The sequence below is a fragment of the Dermacentor andersoni genome, unplaced genomic scaffold, assembly GCF_023375885.2.
Source record: "Dermacentor andersoni unplaced genomic scaffold, qqDerAnde1_hic_scaffold ctg00000039.1, whole genome shotgun sequence".
NCBI classification, from domain to species: Eukaryota; Metazoa; Arthropoda; class Arachnida; order Ixodida; family Ixodidae; genus Dermacentor; species Dermacentor andersoni.
In genome coordinates, this window is record NW_027314752.1 from 36,657,919 (window position 1) to 36,678,943 (window position 21,025).

Sequence of the window (21,025 nt, forward strand, 5' to 3'; positions counted from 1 at the left end):
CTTTGGCCAGTAGGATGGACCGCCTGTTCTGCAGCAGCGACATCTCAATTCAGGTTCTCTTCAATAAAAGGACGCTTCTCCGTCCCTGGCAATATTGAGCGCAGAAGAAGAATGCACGCGATACGCGCTGACGTTTGTGTCTGCTAAGTATTACATGCCGGCAAGCCACAAAAAGCGCTTAACTTTTAAACATTGTGTCCCTTATGCATCTTCGATGTGTTTTTTGTGTGGGGTGGTGCACCAGAGGTCATTATTCGGAAGCTTTACCCAAGATTAAAAAAGAAGATTGAACGTTGATGAGAAAAATGGTGATAGCTTTAGCCAATAGGATGAACCGCCTTTTCTTCAGCAGCGACATGTCAGTTCAGGTTCCCTTCATTTAAAGGGCACCTCTCCATCGCTGGCAATTTTGAGCGCACAAGAAGAGCGCACGCAATGCGCGCTCATGATCGTGTCTGCTGAGTATTACATGCCGGCTCGCCACGGAAAGCGCCTAAAGTTCAATCATTGGGTCATTTATGCATCTTCGATATTTTTTTGTGTGTGGGGTGGCACACCAAGGGTTGTTTTTCGGAAGCTTTCGCAAAGAATGAAAAAAATATGAATTGACGTTGATGAGAAAAATGGGGATAGCATTAGCCAATGGGATAGACCGCCTTTTCTTCAACAGTGACATCTCAATTCATGTTCGCTCCCTTTTCCGGGCACTTACTATCCCTGACAATTTTAAGCGCACAAGAAGATTGCATGCAATGCGCGTTAACGATCGTGTCTGCTAAGTATTATGTGCAGGCACGCCACCAAAAACGCTTAACTTTCAAACATTGGGTCACCTATGCATCTTCGATATTTTTTTTTCTGTGAGGTGGTGCACCAAGGGTTATTTTTCGGAAGCTTTAGCCAAGAATGAAAGAAAGATGAATTGACGTTGATGAGAAAAATGGGGATAGCATTAGCCAATGGGATACACCGCCTTTCCTTCAGCAGCGACATCTCAATTCATGTTCTCTCCATTTTAAGGGCACCTCTCCTTACCCGCCGTGGTTGCTCAGTGGCTATGGTGTTGGGTTGCTGAGCACGAGGTCGCGGGATCGAATCCCGGCCACGGCGGCCGCATGTCGATGGGGGCGAAATGCCGACACACCCGTGTACTTAGATTTAGGTGCACGTTAAAGAACCCCAGGTGGTCGCAATTTCTGGAGTCCTCCACTACGGCGTGCCTCATAATCAGAAAGTGGTTTTCGCACGTAAAACCTCATAATTTAATGGCACCTCTCCATCCCTGGCAATATTGAGCGCAAGAGAAGAGTGCACGCAATGCGCGCTAACGATCGCGTCTGCTAAATATTAAATACTGCACGCCACAGAAAGCGCTCAAGTTTCGAACATTGGGTCACTTATGCATCTTCGATATTTTATTGTGGGGTGGCGCAGCAAAGGTTATTTTCCAAATGCATTAATGAAGAATAAAGAAATATAAATTCACGTTGATGAGAAAAATGGGGATAGCTTTAGGCAATAGGATGGACCGCCTTTTTTTCAGCAGCGAAATCTCAATTCATGTGCTGTCCCTTTAGAGGGCGCCTCCCCATCTCTGACTTTTTTGAGCGCATAAGAAGTGTGCACACTATACGCGCTGACGATCGTGTCTGCTAAATATTCTATCTCGGCGCGCCACGGAGAGCGCTTAACTTTCAAACGTTGGGTCACTTATGCATCTTCGATATTTGTTTTCTTGTGGGGTGGTGCACCAAAGGTCATTTTTTGGAATCTTTAGCCAAGAATAAGCAGAAAAATTCACGTTGATGAGAAAATGGGCATAGCTTTAGCCAATAGGATGGACCACGTTTTCTTCAGCAGTGGCATCTCAGTTCATGTTCTCTCCATTTAAAGGGCACCTCTCCATCCCTGGCTATTCTGAGCTCGCAAGTAGAGTGCACGCAATGCGCGCTAACGACCTTGTCTGCTAAGTATTACATGCCTGAGCGTCACGGAAAGTGCCAACCTCATAAAACATTGGCCGCCTGCGCATCTTCGTTCTATACTGCCGAGTGGACCGGCAAAGTTTGTTTTTGGCAACCATTAGCAAATAATAAAAAAACAGGATAAAATTACGTTTGATGGCAAAAAAGGGGATCGCGTTAGCCAATACGAAAGGCCACCTTTCTGTCGGCGAGGTAATCTCAATTCATGTTCTGTCCCTTTAAAGGGCACCTTTCCTTCCCTGGCCGATGTAAGCTGACAAGCAGGGTGCACACAACGCGCGCTGACGATCTCGCCTGCTAAGTATCACATGCCTGCGCGCTACGGAAAGCGCCTAAGTTTTAAACGATTGGCCACTGATGCATCATCATTCTTTTTGTTACGTGAACCACCAAAGTTCATTTTTGGCAGCCATTTGCAAAGAATAAAAAAAGATATGTTTACCTTTGATGAGGAAAACGGGGATCACTTTAGTCAGTTCAAAAGGCCACTTTTCCGTCAGCGAGTTAATCGCAATTAATGTTCTGTACCTTTAAAGGGTACTTCGCCTTCCCTGGCCGTTTTTGCTGACAATTAGAGTGCACAGAATGTGCACTAACGATCATGTTTGCTATGTATTGCATGCCTGCGCGCCTCGGAAAGCGCCTAACTTTCAAATGAAATTCCGGTCGTGTTTCTCTGCGCCGGCTACGCGCTCGTAGCCGGAGAGTTGACGTCAGTCGCACTCACAGTGCCATTCGATTTCGAGAATTATTCAAGGCAACATCAGCGTAATTTTATATTTTTGCCTCGAAAGATGTTTTATTATTTTGAGATGTTAGAAGCCGCACGAACCGATTTTGTGTTTTTTTTTTCTTACCGTAGCAAGAGGTATACTTGTGTCTCATCAGCCCCTTTGCATTTCGTGCCGTCGCGCGCGATGACAACGAAACTATCGTTATCTGCCCTGTTTTAGAGCTCCTGTCATGCTGTTTCATGCTCTCGCGTAGGACTCAGTGCTTGAGCTTCTTGCAATGACTCACACTGCTAGCCAAGTGTTCACGTGCTGTGCGCCCACTGTCGTCCGTTGCGCGAAAGTAGACAAACGCTGCAGCTCGCGCGCGTGAGTGTCACAGCAAATTCTGCATTCTTCAAAAACGCTAAAACTTGAGATAGAATTTCACAGACGTTTCCGACACTCCCTAATGCGAATTTTGAGCGCTGCTATTTAGGGGTTTTGAACTCGCGACATGTTGTGGCAAAGGATTTTAATCTGAAGTAGAGGGTCCTCCCAATGGCGGCGCTGAGCCTCTGCTCGGGCAGATTGTTTAGGAGCTGCCGTACGCACAGCATTTCCACCGGTTGCGTCACTCATTGTTTATAAAGAAAGCGTGTGCGACAGAATGTGTGGGTCATGCGAAGCGTATTCTTTAGCGTCGGTGGAGACATAGGCGAAGTAGCGTATGCGGAATTGGTCCGAAGCCCACGATTCCTTATATGGTATCGGTCGTCGCGCTCGCCTCATGCCTTGTTGCCGCTGTTGAGCACGTCTCGTGCGGCTCTCGACTTTCCGCCACACTCTTTCACCATACTCTCCCCCTTCGCTTATCTCCATGTTTTCGCTACACACTCCTCCTGCGCGTTCCCCAAAGCACGTTCTTCGCTCTCGCCATGTTTCATCCTGCGCTGCGCTCCGCGGTCGCTCTTTCAACCTTCCCTTTGCTCGTTCACTCGATTACGCGGAGGCACGCTGAGGGACGCCGACGCTCAGTGCAGGAACGGGCGAATATGAGCCGCGCTATGAAAAAAAAAATGCTAGGGCAGTGACGTACTGGTCACGTGATCCTCCGACTCCGATTTGGAGAACGAAGGGAAGAAATATCGCTTGCCGAGTCTAAAGGGGGCAACTTCTGAGAGTGCTTATGTTGGCGGTGACGGTCCGCCTCCTGAAATATTTTCTACTAATGAACCAACTTGAAAAACTCCTTGCACTAGAACATTCCTTAAACGGCACGCGACAACTCAAAAGTTTGAAAGTTTACTCACTCTCCATCATTCAGATATGGAAATGATTTTTTACAGGGTGGTTGCATGGGAAGGAGTGGCGACAAGGAAACTAAATGCCTAAGAATATGCCTAAAATACGCCAACGACCAAACTGCACTACGCTAATACATATCTGCTAATACATTTTCAAGGCTATGGTCATGAAAGGAGCACACCCAATCTCACGCATATAACATAAAACAAAAAAAATAAAGAAAGCACGCAATTAGACAGCATTTGTAAACTTCTCATACAACTAATAATACCAAATCTTGATTGCAGCATCACAGTTGCAAACACTTCAAAAATGCTCAAAGCAGAAAGAAGACTACGAAAGCAAAGATTATAATGCGACACTTGTATGTGCCTTTTCGCATCCCACACATGTAACTTACAGCCCTCTAGAAATACAAGAGATAAGATAGCAAGGATTCACATCTGACGTGTGAGTAGATAAGATTGTGTATTCTTTCTATAAAGCGCTATTGAGTGGCATTCTTCTACCATGCGGGTTATTGCATGATGTGCAGTCAGTAGCTGATGGATCATGTAAGTTCTTGGGTGTCGCAATTTGTCCGGATTCTCTCACTGGTATAGGCAGTGTGTCTAAAGCTATAGGTATGCTGTTTCTGAAGGTGTGCTTGACAGAATGCAACCCTGTTTAATCTCATGTGGTCGTAAATATTTGTGCCTGTGTTACAGTAAAAGAGTATTTTCAAACGTTAGAATCTTGTGCTTCTGAAAGACTGGGACGTAATGCGTTCGGCGTGCAACGCCTTCAATTATGTATACTATTCGGTTTGCAGTCTAAAAATACGATATTTCTTTTCGCGGTAGTGCCCTAAATTTTGGGTAGTAAATAGCTGCTTTGCTACCCGAAGGGCCATAAAACACCAGATTTTTCCGGCTGTACCAATAAAGGGGGAAGTACCTTTACAAAGTTTGTTGATGTGGAATGACAAGTTATCGTTTCATAAAAAATGACCCCAAGGAACCAATGCCATACAGCGCGTTCAATCAACAGCCCTTCAAATGTAGCAGGAGTTTCGCGCCTAAGGATTTGTTTTTTGTTTGAAAAACAACACATTTTGCCTTTTAGTGTTCAGCTCAAGTTTTTTTATTTGTAGCTATACTCACAAAGAATGAAATCCTCCGTTAACTTGCTCGTCTAAATTATCTAAATCTTTAGCGAAATAATGTAAGTGCCATCAGTATATAAAAGATGTTTCTCAGGAACAAACGCTGGCCAATTATGGAGCCCTGTTGAACGCCGTATTTTATCTTACTGATTTTCGACAATGCATGCTGCGTGTCAGTCGACTCAACTCCATTTGTAAGATAACTACCCCCTAAGATTAGAAAAACAGCTCTTATACCCTGTTTATCTAGTTTTTCAATGCGAACTTGGTGCGTCATGGAATCGGAGGCTTGCTTAAATTCGAAAAATATTCCGTTGTGGCAAATTCTTGCTAAAACCTTTCAAATTATTTCGTCTAATAGATAGCAAAGTCTTCTCGGTACCATATTTTCTGAAATTGGTGATTTATAATTTATTTGAGGTGAAAAAAATTGAAATTTGCTCATACATGACGCGCACTATAAATGTGCGAAAATACTGGCAACACAGAAGTTGGCCTATTTCCATTATCGGGAAATATTCCAATGCACAAATTCAAGTTGCAAATATGCGAAAATGGTAACTTTATAAGCTGTGAAAATACTTTTATTGGCCCAGCTTTCATTCCATCATGACGAGCAGCAGAAATATTCTGTAGGCTTATCATGAATAAATTTATCTCCAATTCATCTGTGGGGGCCCCAAAAAATTGCTTCCTTATGGAGATTTGTATTCTATAACTTACAGCGACTATCGGTAGCAGCAGCCGTCTCAAAAGCCCCTGACCTCAGAAAATGATCATTGAACAGATCAGCAAGCAATGTGCTAGATACGATTCGCTCTTTATTAAAAGTTGAGAAATAGTATTCGTATTCGGTCTTACTAAAATATAATTCATAGTATGTCAAACTGCTTTTCCATCATTCATAATGCTTGAAATCTTGTGTTCGTGGTGGTTTATACGTACCGGCTTCGTACAATCATCATCATCAGCCTGGTTACGCCCACTGCAGGGCAAAGGCCTCTCCCATACTTCTCCAACAACCCCGGTCATGTACTAATTGTGGCCATGCCGTCCCTGCAAACTTCTTAATCTCATCCGCCCACCTAACTTTCTGCCGCCCCCTGCTACGCTTCCCTTCTCTTGGAATCCAGTCCGTAACCCTTAATGACCCTCGGTTATCTTCCCTCCTCATTACATGTCCTGCCCATGCCCGTTTCTTTTTCTTGATTTCAACTAAGATGTCATTAACTCGCGTTTGTTCCCTCCCCCAATCTGCTCTTTTCGTATCCCTTAACGTTACACCTACCATTCTTCTTTCCATAGCTCGTTGCGTCGTCCTCAATTTGAGTAGAACCCTCTTCGTAAGCCTCCAGGTTTCTGCCCCGTAGGTGAGTACAGGTAAGACACAGCTACTATACACTTTTCTCTTGAGGGATAAAGGCAACCTGCTGTTCATGATCTGAGAATGCCTGCCAAACGCACCCCAGCCCATTCTTATCCTTCTGGTTATTTCCATCTCATGGTCCGGATCAGCCGTCAATACCTGCCCTAAGTAGATGTATTCCCTTACCACTTTCAGTGCCTCGCTACCTATTGTAAATTGCTGTTCTCTTCCGAGATGGTTAAACATTACTTTAGTTTTCTGCAGATTAATTTTTAGACCCACTCTTCTGCTTTGCCTCTCCAGGTCAGTGAGCATCCATTGCAATTGGTCTCCTGAGTTACTAAGCAAGGCAATATCATCAGCGAATCGCAAGTTACTAAGGTATTCTCCATTAACTTTTATCCCCAATTCTTCCCAATCCAGGTCTCTGAATACCTCCTATAAACAGGCTGTGAACAGCATTGGAGATATCGTATCTCCCTGCCTGACGCTTTTCTTTATTGGGATTTTGTTGCTTTCTTTATGGAGGACTATGGTATCTGTGGAGCCGCTATAGATATCTTTTAGTATTTTTACATAGGGTTCGTCTACACCCTGATTCCGCAATGCCTCCATGACTGCTGAGGTTTCGACAAAATCAAACGCTTTCTCGTAATCAATGAAAGCTATATATAAGGGCTGGTTATATTCCGCACATTTCTCTATCACCTGATTGATAGTGGGAATATGGTCTATGGTTGAGTAGCCTTTACGGAATCCTGCTTGGTCCTTTGCTTGACAGAAGTCTAAGGTGTTCCTGATTCTATTTGCGATTACCTTAGTAAATAGTTTGTAGGCAACGGACAGTAAGCTGATCAGCCTATAATTTTTCAAGTCTTTGGCATCCCCTTTTTTATGGATTAGGATTAGGTTAGCGTTCTTCCAAGATTCTGGTACGCTCGGGGTAATGCGGCATTGAGTATACAGAGTGGCTAGTTTCTCTAGAACAATCTGCCCACCATCCTTCAACAAATCTGCTGTTACCTGATGCTCCCCAGCTGCCTTCCCCCTTTGCATATCTCCCAAGGCTTCCTTTACTTCTTCCGGTGTTACCTGTGTGATTTGGAATTCCTCTAGACTATTTTCTCTTCCATTATCGTTGTGGGCACCACTTGTACTGTATAAATCTCTATAGAACTCCTCAGCCACTTGAACTATCTCACCCATATTAGTAATGATATTGCCGGCTGTGTCTCTTATCGCATACATCTGATTCTTGCCAATTCCTAGTTTCTTCTTCACTGTTTTTAGGCTTCCTCCGTTCCTGACAGCATGTTCAATTCTATCCAAATTATACTTCCTTATGTCAGCTGTCTTATGCTTGTTGAATAACTTCGAAAGTTCTGCTAGTTATTTTCTAGCTGTAGGGTTAGAGGCTTTCCTACATTGGCGTTTCTTGATCAGATATTTCGTCTCCTGCGATAGTTTACTGGTATCCTGCCTAACGAAGTTACCACCGACTTCCATTTCACACTTCTTATTGATGCCCATAAGACTGTCGTTCATTGCTTCAACACTAAGGTCCTCTTCCTGAGCTAAAGCGGAATACCTGTTCTGTAGGTTGATCTGGAATTCCTCTATTTTCTCTCTTACTGGTAACTCATTGATCGGCTTCTTATGTACCAGTTTTTTTGTTCTCTCCTCAGGCCTCGGATAATTCGAGTTCTTACCATCCTGTCGTCACTGCAGCGCACCTAGCCGAGCACGTTCACATCTTGTATGATGCCAGGGTTAGAGCAGAGTATGAAGTCTATTTCATTTCTAGTCTCGCTGTTCGGGCTCCTCCAAGTCCACTTTCATCTGTCCCGCTTGCGGAAGAAGGTATTCATTATCCGCATATTATTCTGTTCCGCAAACTCTACTAATAACTCTCCCGTGCTATTCCTAGTGCCTATGCCATATTCACCCACTGCCTTGTCTCCTGCCTGCTTCTTGCCTACCTTGGCATTGAAGTCGCCCATCAGTATGGTGTATTTTGTTTTCACTATACCCATCGCCGATTCCACGTCTTCATAGAAGCTGCGGACTTCCTGGTCATCATGTCTGGATGTAGGGGCGTAGACCTGTACAACCTTCATTTTGTACCTCTTATTGAGTTTCAGAACAAGACCTACCACCCTCTCGTTAACGCTATAGAATTCCTGTATGTTACCAGCTATATTCTTATTATTCAGGAGTCCGACTCCTAGTTCTCGCCTCTCCGTTAAGCCCCGGTAGCACAGGACGTGCCCACTTTTTTAGCACTGTATATGCTTCTTTTGGCCTCCTAACTTCACTGAGCCCTATTATATTCCATTTATTGCCCTCTAATTCCTCCAATAGCACTGCTATACATGCCTCATTAGATAACGTTCTAGCGTTAGGTAGAACTTTATATCGGATCCTACCATATTGCTGACCTGCTTAAATTGAAGCAAGTACTCAATCTGCTTTGTATTTAAGGATATGTTGACATCCTATTTCTCTCTTTCATTTTTTGTAAAAGCGAGGCATCTATCTATAGGTTTCTCGCTTTCTTGTTCCCTTTTAGCAATGCAAGTGGAAAAGCACATAAAGGGCTGTAATTTTCGCTATAAATATTCTATACGCAATTACAGGGCCAGCAATTTCCAGAATTTGGCTCCAATCAGCTGCTAAGTCTTCCAAATGCCTAATTTTTTCTGTGGTAACTTTTCGCGAATATGTTGAAGCAACTTACAGCGCTAAAACAAAATTTTCTATGCGGCCTGTTGATGGGCCGTTCAAGACGGAGCATGTTTGGCTTTTTCCCTGGACTGTTTCACTGCTACTGCTGTCGCTGTCTTGCATGTCGCGTCGGCAGGTGGTCCAGAACATTTAGAAGCGCGGCAGAGAGGAAAGGCAATGTGAGAAACTGGTTTCACCACATTGGCTTTGAGTACTTCGTGGGTGTATCTACACGACCTTCTCGACTGCTGTAATTATCCTTGATCCCCGCAAAATAATTGCGGGTCTGCAGCGCTTGCTTTTGTACATTTTGTACGAAGGTGGATAGAAGGTTAGAAAGGAGGCAAGGAGAGGCGACAGAGATTGTATAGAGCCGATGAACTCACGATGCACTTATGCCTCGCCACCCATTGTTCGCTGCTCCCATGCATGGAGGGAGTGGGGTACGCAAAAAGGAAACGTAAGAAGGCAAATAAAAGACACCTTTAGGCACGGCAGCAGCTACACAGAAATCGTACAAATTAAAATGCAACGTACGCTGCTGTACTGTTCTACTATTCATGAAAAGTGAACTACGCAAATTGAGCAAAGGAACCACTGACGTAGGCTGTGCCCACGCAAAGCAGCACTAGAGCATGACAGCGTGTATGGCACCTAATGAAGCGGCCGCTGATGTAATCAACACTCCTGTACCCGCCGCACTAGTTCTGTGGCAATGACATTGCTCGAGGTGATGGGTTCAATCTCGACGGCAGCAGCCCCATTTGGTCGGGTGCGAAATGCAAGAACGCTGCTGCACTCATATTTTGGGTCCCAGTCAAGAATTTCAGGTAACCAAAAAAAAATGGACTCTCCCACTGGCGCGTGCCTCATAATAAGATTAAGGGCTCGGCACATAAAGCCCCATAATTTATTTAAAGTTTAAAATTTATGCCACTAAGTGGACAGAACGAGCGGTAACTAGCAACTGAGGTTTATTACCGTGAGACACATAGAAGCAAAAGGTCGCATCTGCGCGCAGCATGCCTTGACATAATGAAGAACAAGATAAAACACACGTAGCAGAAAGCATCCTAGATGACAATGGAAAGTGCCAGAGGGCGAAAAAGAACTATCACTGGTTAATCCAACTGCGGGCTTTTTATCTAAGACAACCACCGAACGCTCTCACACACTTGTGTCATGCGAAGGCTGCACATGCGTGCCACTTCCATAATTCGTCGCGCAAGGCTAGAGTCTCCCCATCCTACAATGGATGGCTTAATTGAATTTGGAATAGCAACATTTGCATAGCCTGGTGTGTCCGGAGAAATTCGCGCCACTATCACCCTTCAAGCAGCGGAAATGCTGCCGCAGTCTATCATTATTACATTAGTCAGTTTCACCAAAGTAAACACTGCCGCTTCGCAGCGAAACTGGTACACTATAGTGCACGACTGGTACTCGTGCTTAGTAGTACACGCTACCTTGCGCATACCATCCGCCACGAGCCTACATAGTTGGGACAACTTGCAGGGGGCTGAGAACACTAGTGGAGTGCTCATAGGGCATGATTTGTAGGACACCTCTGCTGAAACGGGGTCGCACGGCCTGTAGAGCATTTTCACGAAACACTTCATTTGGGAAAACGGCAAACTCACCTTCCTTGTGGGAAAACAGCAGTGTAAGTTCGCTCTTGCGCAAGTCATCAGCAATGCAACTAAGAACAATCTTGCTGTGAGTATCGGGAGGAGGACACTTCATTACCACATCCACACCGTCTAAGTGGCTCTTCTTTGGGTGCCTTGTCTGCTATCCGTCACAATAGGGCGAGCATGCTGTGCTCGCTGGCTGGCGCACCCAAGCAAAATTTTCGCCCCTGTTTCAGTAAAACCTGCGCCTCTTGCGTGAGCGGAGCTCCACATAAGCGGAAAACGGGTACATTCTCAGCATTCGTTGGTCGCTATTTATTTGAAAAGCTCAGCCACTGGTGATTCCCAAGAAAAGCGACAGCATTCCCGGTCCCTAAAGTGTGGAAGTGGCGCCAATCTGCCAAGGCACACCAGGGAATGCAAAGGTTGCTATTCCAGATTCGCAAAAGCCATCATTAGAGGACGGAGAGACTCTAGACTTGAGTGAGAAATTATGAAAGTGGCACACATGCGCAGACTTGGCCTAGAACCATGTGTAAGTGAGTCTTCGCTGACGCTCCTAGAGAAAGAAAACCGCCATTTGATTAAAAATGATAGTTATTTTTTGACCTTTAGTACTTTCAATAGTCATCTAGGATTGCTTTCTGCCCCTTGTGTTTCATTGTGTTCTTCAGTATGTCAAGGCACGCTGTGTGCAGACGCGACTTTTTGCTGCTATGCGTTTCATAGCAATAAACCTGTGTTGCCAGTTACCGCTCCTCCTGTCCACTTGTTCGTCTTACATCCCGTCTGAAGTCGCGGTTCTTTTCCTCTTTAAACATGTCGGGCCAACTGCTCCAAAGGTCCTCCTCTTCAGTACATTAAGATTCGTTGTCATCGATTCTCACAGTGCGTGGAATCATATTTTTTGTTTTGATTCGTTAACACGATGTGAGCATTAGCAACGGCTGACCATGGAGCTCTGCTCCGAAGGATCGCACAATGGCAACATTTAAGCTGATCACTGCGGAGGCCATAGGCTGTATTTAGATAGGATGACGCACAGTAGGAAGTGGCGGAATACGGCTGCGCAGACCCAGCGTAAGTTGAAGACCTAAACACAGATTCAATTAGGGGTATTTACTAAAACACTATGTCGCATGTCAAAGCCACCACGCAGTGTTGCAGCCCCTTAGACCATGACCAAGGGTGTTGCAAGTCATATTGCACACGACTGCACATACTTCATATGCAGGTGGCACCGCATAGGTGTTTGCTTTTCTACAACAGCTAACAGACAGCACGACCTCAGAAAGCATTCAACGTCTGTCTACCTTGGGAATAAAGCCGTACGACCTCTGGGCTTCACTAAGGGCCCGCGTGTTCCCAGCCTCTGCAGTTCCTTAAGAGCCCGACCGTTTTCTGAAAATGTTATGGATGCGGCCCTGCTGTGGCTTTCTTAAGATACCACACAAATTTAAGCCCGACCATTTTCTGAAGATGTTAAGTATTCGGCACTCCTGTTGCTCTCTGAATGCATCATTCAAACTTAAGCCCAACTGTTTTCTGAAAATGTTCAGTATACAGCACTGCTGTTGCTTTCTGAACGTACCATTCAAATTTAAGCCCGACCATTTTCGGAAAAAGTTAAGGATACGGCACTGCTGTGGCTTCCTAAGGTACCATTCAAACTTAAGCCGACCGTTTTCTGTAAATGTTAATGATACGGCACTGTTGTAGCTTTCTTAAGGTTCCATTCAAACTTGAGCAGGCTATTTTAGCCTGTGTCTGGTGAGTGATCAATGGCGTTCACCATCTCAAAGGCGACATTTGTGAGACGCCATTGCTGGGGGCTCAGGATTAATTTTTACAGCCACTTGGTTCATTGAAACGAACGGTGCACGACCGCAGCCGCGTTGCGCACCCACAGAAGTAAGGGTGGTCGCCGTAGGCACAGTCAAGACAGAACGTGTGCAGAACAGCGACTGAGTGAACGTGGCGAGTTTAAAGGGATACTGAACAAAACTTTCACGCCGAAATTTTTCGCCGAAAAGAAAGCTCCTCTGCAGAAGATGGTTAGCACACCCTTGATATCAAGCAGCAACTAGCAGGAAGTAATGAGTTTACTGCATTTTTCGCAATATACCGCGTCCAGCAGAGCGCTATGATCTAGGGGAAGTGACGTTTCTCTGAAAATGCCTATGCCAGATACTGGCCTGCCAGCTTTTGCCCGCGTCTCTCCACCTGCAGAGACAGCGCCAGACGGCAGCGAACGACGTCTCAACTACACAGTTGGTCGCAGCTCCATGCTTGTTTTCTCACGGGCAGCTTGTGCCGAAATATTGAAAATCGGCGTTTGTGTTGTGCGCTGCTTCGTAATGTGATCAGTGAAGCACCTCGGCACAGCGCACGAGACTGTCTGTATGCTACTGTGCGCAAGTGTAAGAGAAAAGTATCGTCGGGCGAGCCAAGCCGTGTAATATGGTTCCGGCAGAGCAGAAGCTTCGAAGGCTATGGATTCGCGCTGCGCGCCCCTAGCAGCCAACATGGGTGGAAAGAAGAAAGCACGTGGACGTCGGGCGAGCTCCGGCGCCCCACCCCTGCTGCTGTCTTTGGGTTCGGTAATATAATTACTAGAGAGAAGTCTGGCACTAGTGTCTACAGGAGATGCAATGGGGTTGATTCATCCAGCAAGGAAATAACGGGAAGTACATGGATTTGCCTCAACCTCGTCCTTCTGGCTTCAAACGGCTTCGTAATTTGTAAGTTCGTCATCTTCAGCAAAGTAGCATGTAAATAATAAATAATTAAACACCATATATATTGTCCAGCGAGAGGATTCGAACACAATGCTTCTTTCACAGAAGCCCGATATCCAAACCGTTACGCCACGCACGCTTTTCGTTTCTTTATTGCCTGTTTCGTACCACTACAGCAAACAAAAACTAGCCGTTGAGAAAAGGTTAAATCGTAAGTTTTTCACACCAAGTGTAAGCCTTACTGGGAATTGGTCATCTCGGTTACCCCCCTTTCTTCGAGCCTTACTGGGAAGACTACTTCAGAATTCTTTCAGCACAATCAAAGGTTCCACCATCGACAACGGCGCCGCTACAAATTCTTGTGCTTTCTGATTTCCTACAAATCTGGACATGCATTCTCGGAAATATATTCGTGCCGACCAAGCCTCCGAATCGCAATGAAACCTCGCCATACATGAGCGCCATAGACCGTGAAGGCCAACTAGCATAGTAAGGTCAAACGGCAATCCCTCTTCGTTTTATATACGTAAATATCTAATCTAAGACCCTGTGGATCTAACGGAAAATCTTTCTTGATGGTCCTCTGAAGTACATCCCAAAAGAAGACACCCTTCCAACAATGCAGATATACATGACCTACAGTTTCTGGTTTCTTACCGATCAGGCAATGTGATCCCCAAGGTAACAAAACCCTCAAGCTTCTAAAAACCTTTCGACAGGCAATGTACCAGTGTGAAGCTTAAAAAAAGAAAGACATAGTGGCTGGTTTTACTTGCATTCTTTTCTCCACTTAAGCACTTCTTGCGATTGGCCTCCACTGAATGAGGCCTTGTACATTGTAACAGCTAGAACTACATCACATACATATTTGTACAGGTTTTACGTTCCCTGAAAAAAACTTGTATTCATTCGAAAATCTAACGACCAAGAACCGCACACATAAATTCCTTCCTTATAAATGCGAAAAACAGGACAGGACATATTTTCTGTACAAACTACATGGCCAGGTAAGGCGTTCCTTAACCTCACTTATCACACCGTGCGCAAGATAGGATCGCCTTAGTCGCGGAAAAATGGGAACCGGTTTATGGCCTGTTGTATAAAGAGTTGCGTCAACCCCTAACCTTTATGTTCAACTCGCCTGAACAATATGGTGCGACCACATCATTCCCAATTTGAAGTCCACGCAAATACTGCGAAGACTCGCTGCAGTTTCTGATTATTTATGCTTGAACAATACAATACCTGTATTACACACCAGAGTTTTGTAACCAAAAAAATAGAATGCAAACTGCAGCTTTTGCAAGCATGGACAGATGCCCACCTTACCACCTGTTCGCTTTTATCTGTTTCCCTTGTTTACTCTTGCCAATACTCTTTATTTTTGTAATATTCCAACGTCACGGCTAGGTATTTAACAGGTGTCGTCAGCCACTTAGCGTTGGTGAAAGTGACTGGGGACGAAGGCCACACTCCATGCCAGAAACCAAGGCACTTTCCCCAGTTCACCAGGCTCACAGTTACCTTAGCGAATACTTTCACTATTGCGATAGCTGCAGCTACCCTTTCTTTATCTGTACAACAAACTGAGACGTCATCCGCATACGCCAGAATTTTACCTTCCGATGCATGTAATCTGAAGCCGTGAATACTGATTTTTTCAATGATCGCTACACACATTTTCTATATATATTGCCACCTGGTGTTTTGTGCCAGCGTTGCGTGCCCAGCAAAAACGTCGATTGAAGGCGACGTAGTCAAGGATATTGGGCCAGATGGAGAACCGTCCTTCTTGTGCCTGACATTTTTGTGTCTGGCTGCCGATACTGCTGCTTACTCTTGCTTTAGCGCGTGACAAACTGGTGGAGGTGCTGGGTAATCTAATCTATGCAACAAACCTCTGCGGGCAGCAGGGGCTCCAGCCCCGTACCGGTGGTCACGCCTGTACACCGCGCCAGCAGAAGGATCCGTGGACAAGCCCCTGAGTTTAACTCCTCCCAGAGAAAATGGCAGCTCCGACCACCCCAACCGGTATGGAAGGCACAATGCCGATTCATTGTACGCTACTCAATCCACGAACGCCGAATCCCTTACACGGCGCCATACATGAGGACGTTGAAGAGTGGCTGGCGCAGTATGAACGTGTTGCCGCATTCAACAAGTGGGATGACGCAGACAGACTTGAACACGTATATATCAGCCTTAACGATGGCGCACGTGTTTGGTATGAGAACCGCGCAGATGCCTTAACTTCATGGGCAGAATTCAAACGCCGGATTCTTGAGACGTATGCGAGCACTGATCGCCGAGAGCGAGCTGAGCGTGATCTCCAGTCCCGTATACAAATGCCGAACGAGGGTGTCGCAATGTACGTCGAGGACATGACGCGTCTCATTCGCCGAGCCGACCCCAGCATGTCGGAAGAAGGTGCGGTACCTGATGCGCGGAGTAAAAGAGCAGCTGTTAGGTGGTCTCGTGCGCAGTCCTCCCAAGACTGTGTCAGAATTTCTTTCCGAGGCCATCACCATGGAGAAGAGTCTTCGCCAGCTGATACCATCATACGAACGCCAAGTGAACACTGCCTCACCTACGGACTTCTTCGGAGCTCTCAGGGGTCACGTTGATTTCTTTCCAGTGCTCATTCGTTCCGTGATCCGCGAAGAACTCCAGAAATTGTCGGTACCTTCACAACCGACGATCAGCTCCTTGTCCAGCGTTCTCCGTGACGAAGTCCCACATGCGCTAAGAGAACCACCCTTCAACACAGAAGCTCGACCGCTAAGCAATGACAGCCCAGTTGTCATATGTCATATTCGCAAGCCTTGAGGCAACCTGCCCCACCTCCCTCCCCGCTTCGCGCCGCGCGCCCCTATATGCTAGTGCCCGTCCAAGCTGCCTCGTATTACGTGGACCACCGACAGACCCCAAGGAAATCAGACGTGTGGCGGGAACCTGTTCGCCGTCCCCTTTGCTTTCACTGTGGAGAAGCTGGGCATGTCTACCGACAGTGCTCCTATGGAGAGCTCGGAATACGCGGATTCTCAGCGAACTCGCCGCGACCTAGGTTCGGCCAGCGTTCTCCTGAAATTGAAGAATACGTTGCCCAGCAGCACGGATCTCCATCAGCTCGACACCAGTCGCGCTCCCTTTCGCCGCGGTGGTTTTCTCCGACTCGCCGTACGTATTCAAGCGTGGTGCAGGGTCAGTCGCCCAGCCCACGACGGGAAACCTAACCACAGGGACCTTTGGGAGTGAGGCCGCTAAGTCTGGACGTGCTCAAGGACCCCTACTGACGCGTACGTGGACCGACGATACATCGACGACGACAGCACCTGCTGATTATGGAAGAATTTCTTTTGACATTCCTGTACTGCTTGACGGTCCTAAATTGACTGCTTTAGTGGACACTGGAGCGGATTATTCTGTAATCAGCGAAAAACTGGCCACCCTTCTGAAGAAAGTGACCACGCCTTGGAATAAAACGTCAGTTCGCAGAAAGCAATCGCTATGTCCTGCTTATCATGGTGTTTGCGTAGCAAGAAGCCTTGTCGATCTCCACGATGGCCACTGTGAGGTTCTTGTCACCAACTTCAGCTACGAAAACCGGCACCTCTTCCCCGGTGGTGTCATCGCCTACGCCGACCAGATCGCCGATGTCACTGAGTGTTTTGTTTCCGAGGCAATTGGCACTGCTCAAGCACCTCTATGCAACGTCGACATTAGTCCAACGCTTCCTGAAGGGAACACACAACCCCTGCGGGACCTGTTGCTTGAGTAATCCAGCCTTCATGCAGTCCGTGGTCGTCGCCAGTCATTCTTGTTAAAAAGAAAGATGGCATGCTTCGATTTTGTGTTGACTACCGGAAGCTAAACAACGTCACAAAGAAAGACGTGTACCCGTCGCCTCGTGTCGACGATTCTCTGGACTTGCTGAGGCAGACGAAGTATTTCTCCTCTATCGATCTGAAAAGTTACTACTGGCAAATTGAAGTAGATGAGCGTGACCGCGAGAAAACTGCTTTCGTAAGTCCGGACGGCCTTTACGAATTTAGAATACTCTCTTTCGGCCTCTGTTCCGCTCCAGCCACAATCCAGTGAATGATGGATACCGTTCTCGCTGAGCTCAAATGGAAAAGCTGTCGCGCCTATCTCGATGATGTCGTTGTCTTTTCGGAAACTTTTAATGAGCACCTTCGACACCTTCGGAATGTACTCGAAGTCATTCGATCCGCTGACCTTACACTCAAGCCAGAGAAATGCCATTTCGGTTACGAGGAACTGAAGTTCCTAGGTCACGTCGTAAGCGCGGCAGGTGTTCGGCCCGATCCTGAGAAGGCTGCTGCCGTAGCAGCTTTTCCCGCTCCAACCGATTAGAAAAGTGTGCGACGATGTTTGGACTTGTGTGCATATTATCGGCGCTTCATTGAAAATTTTTCGAAGATTGCAGACCCGCTATTTCGCCTTACACGTGACGACACGCCATTCCCCTGGACTGATGAACAACAGACCGCCTTTGCGGAGCTACAACGTCGATTGTCTTCTCCTCCCGTGCTCGGTCATTTTGATGAGGATGCTGACCTAGAAGTACGCACTGACGCCAGCAATATCGGTCTCGGAGCTGTCCTGGTGCAACGGCAAGACGGGACTAAACGAGTTATCACCTACGCGAGCCGCACTCTGTCACGCGCAGAGTCCAATTATTCCACCACAGAGAAGGAGTGCGTCGCGGTTATTTGGGCTACCACAAAGTTTAGGCCGTATCTCTATGGGCGCCAAGTTGTGACCGACCATCACGCTTTGTGCTGGTTGACCTACCTCCGGCACCCTTCTGGACGATTGGCACGTTGGAGTCTGCGACTCCAGGAACTTAACATCACCATCGTGTACAAGTGAGGCGGGAAACATGAAGATGCTGACACGTTATCACGGGCACCGGTTGAATCTCAGAATCCTGACGAGGAAGACGATAGCGCCTTTCTGGTAGCGCTCAGCGGGCCGGATTTGCTCACTAAACAGCAATCAGACGCTGGGTTAAGACCAATCATCGATCACTTAGAAGGTGGCATGGAATCCATTCCTCGCCCACTTTCGCGACGGTTGTCGTCATTTTGCGTACGAGGGGGCATCTTATACAAAACAAACACAGGTGCAGGCGACAAACCTCATCTTCTAGTAGTACCTCAAGCCCTTCGCGACGACATCCTATTAGCCTGCCACAACGAGCCGACATCTGGTCACTTGGGCTACTCAAGGACTCTGGACAGGGTACGGCAACTTTACTACTGGCCTAGATTGAATGCTTGCGTCAAATGCTACGTCAAAGGATGCCGTGAATGCCAACGCCGCAAGTCACCACCCTTCAAGCCTGCAGGCCTTCTACAACCCATCGACCCTCCGCGTACGCCAATTGATCAAGTTGGAATAGACCTTCTTGGACCATTTCCCTCGTCTTCCTCCGGCAATAAGTGGATCGTTGTCGCAACTGACTACTTGACTCCTTGCGCTGAGACGAAGGCACCACCACGCGGGACAGCATCTGAAGTTGCCCAGTTTTTTATGCATCACATTGTGCTTCGGCATGGCGCCCCGTCATTCATCATCACTGACCGACGGATGGCATTTACGGCGAAGCTTCTGGACGACATCTTCAAGCTGCGTTGCACGAGTCATTGAAAGGCCACTGCATACCACCCTCAGACTAACGGCTTGACAGAAAGACTAAACAAAACAGTGGCAGACATGATCGCTATGTAGGTGGATGTGCAGCACAAAACGTGGGACGAAATCCTACCATACGGAACGTTTGCGTACAACACTGCCACGCAGGAAACTGCACCACTCACGCCATTCCGCCTCGTTTATGGTCGAGATGTCCAAGCTATGCTACACGCCATGATTACATATGAAGATACCGACCAGCTCGACCAGCTAGCTCCTGACGTCGAGAAGTACATTCAGCGCACCGAGGAAGCGCGTCAACTGGCCCGCGTACACATAAGACAGCAGCAGTGTACAGATGAAATAAGGTACAATTTCCACCATCGACAAGTTACCTATGAGCCTGGTGACCAAGTTTGGGTTAGGATACCCATTAGACGGCGAGGCCTCAGCGAGTAACTCCTCAGCAAGTGCTTCGGACCATACACAGTTCTAACGCGTGTAAGCGACGTGAACTATGAAGTGATTCCAGACGGAGACCTGCCATCGCCCAAGCGCTGTTTACCACGCGCAGAGAGTGTACATGTCGTCCGCCTTAAGCCGTATTTTACACGGTGAAGTGTACTAGTGAAACAACCTTTTTTTTCTTTTTGCTGTCATCGCGTGTTCCTCCAAAGAACTGCGAAGCATGTTTTTTTTTTGTTCCCCGACAACAGAACACATGTTTCCGTGTGCATTTCCCTATGTGTGCTAGCGTGTCCCCCCCCTTTTTTTTTGTCTTACCTAATTTGTGTAGTTTCCATGTACGTTTTGTGTTTGAGCGACGAGTCGATGCTCCATTGGGAAGGGGATTAATGCCACCTGGTGTTTTGAGCCAGCGTTGCGTGCCCAGCAAAAACGGCGATTGAAGACGACGAAGTCGAGGATCTTGCGCCAGCTGGAGAACCGTCCTTCCTGTGTCTGATATTTTCGTGTCTGGCTGCTGATACTGCTGCTTACTCTTGCCTTAACGCGTAACAATATTGAATATAAGTGGGCTCAGGGGACAGGCCTGGCGTATAGAACGCTTTAGGCCATTGGGGGCCCCCCTGACTTGCTAACAATTAAACGGGTAGCGCCGTTCCGGTACTCCAAAGCTACGCCAAATCTGATGAGAGATCAGACATTAACGTGGTCAAGGATGGCTAGCAAAATATCGTGAAGCACACAAACGCTTCCTCAAGATCGCGCTGCAGAACTGCTACCCCTGCTATTATAATGCCAAGGCACTCCATCACGTACCGTATCTTATGTATATTTGTCACAAGTGAACGCCCCATAATGCCACATGTTGGGTGGGGACCAATCAATTGCTTATTTATATTCTGTTATCGCCTTGCTAGTACTTTCTTCAAGATTTCACAATCACAATTAGTTATTCTTTCTTGTTTATTTTCTTTTGTACTCCCGAGAATCGCATTGCGACTACGGTGGTAGCAGAGTCCTTAATAGCGTGCAAGCGCGAAATGATCAGATCATGCCATACTGATAGAAGAAGGCACCACTGTAGGTTAAATGAGCCATACGATGATCAACACCACAGCGTTTAGACCCGCAGCGTTCCCACCAAATCTACGGGGTCAGTTACCCCCTCCCCCATTTCCTCCTTCTCATTAGCTCTAGTACAACCGCTGTCCAAAGCTTTAGAAAGGCTGAAGACATCATTGGAAGCTGATAAGGTCTCCTGCTTTGTGCGAGGCTCAGAGCGGTATTGGTACGGCG

The 21,025-nt window shown here is 46.8% G+C and overlaps 1 protein-coding gene across 1 annotated transcript in view; it reads right to left on the bottom strand.

Annotated features, from left to right (window-relative positions):
* LOC126520185 (phospholipid scramblase 2-like) overlaps positions 1-21,025 on the bottom strand; it is a 75,632-nt gene that overhangs the window by 44,373 nt on the left and 10,234 nt on the right. The gene's annotated exons all lie outside the window — the stretch shown is intronic.